Genomic DNA, 791 nt, shown 5'->3' on the forward strand with positions numbered 1-791 from the left:
GTGGAGCTCTTCTCTGGCCCTAACTCCAATTGGGATGGCACAGCCTGACTCCATGCTCCTAACTCTTCTCCATAAAACAGACTAAATTAATACCAACTGTCTTTCAGGAAAGGTTTCCAGCTTGTTTTAACTCCTAAACTACAACTGGCTGGTTTTTTTTAAGAGACATTAGACTCAGACTAAATCTATGCCAGGAAGCACCTTGATAGTTAAATGGTGTGGAGGAACGTGGATCATTGCTTTATCCTGTGCCATGGCCCTGTTTGCTTAGCTAGTGTCATTTAGTCCAATTGCACCTCATTTATTACACTATAATATCTGTTCAGGGGGGTTTACCAAGCCTGGATTTTACCCTGCCCTGTAATTAACACCGTCCAATGTGACACCCATCCCTGCATCAGATGACACTGTCCTGACAGAGCAGTTTTGCAGATCTGCCATTGCTCCCTGTTGAAACAGGACTACCTCTGTCCCTCCTCTTAGCCCTTTGCATAGAGGTGTGTCTGTAGAGACATTAATATTTCTATTTGATAATAAATTAATACAAGCTTGTTTTAAAAGAGGATGCTCAGGATGGCCACAATTAAGTGAATAATTAAACCAACATGAATGAATGGTTTCCTCCATGAAGCAATGTAAGAAAACAAAGATGGGTGAAAGTCAGGGGCAACTAATACATGTCCCAATGCTTCAATGTATTACAAGTGAAAACTTTTGGTTCAGAAATGCTGAAACATTTCACTTGGATACTTTCAACATGTTTGAACTTTCTGAGCTTTTTGATTTCAAAT

This window comes from Haliaeetus leucocephalus, unplaced genomic scaffold, assembly GCF_000737465.1.
Source record: "Haliaeetus leucocephalus isolate CR32 unplaced genomic scaffold, Haliaeetus_leucocephalus-4.0 Scaffold953, whole genome shotgun sequence".
Taxonomy (NCBI): Eukaryota; Metazoa; Chordata; class Aves; order Accipitriformes; family Accipitridae; genus Haliaeetus; species Haliaeetus leucocephalus.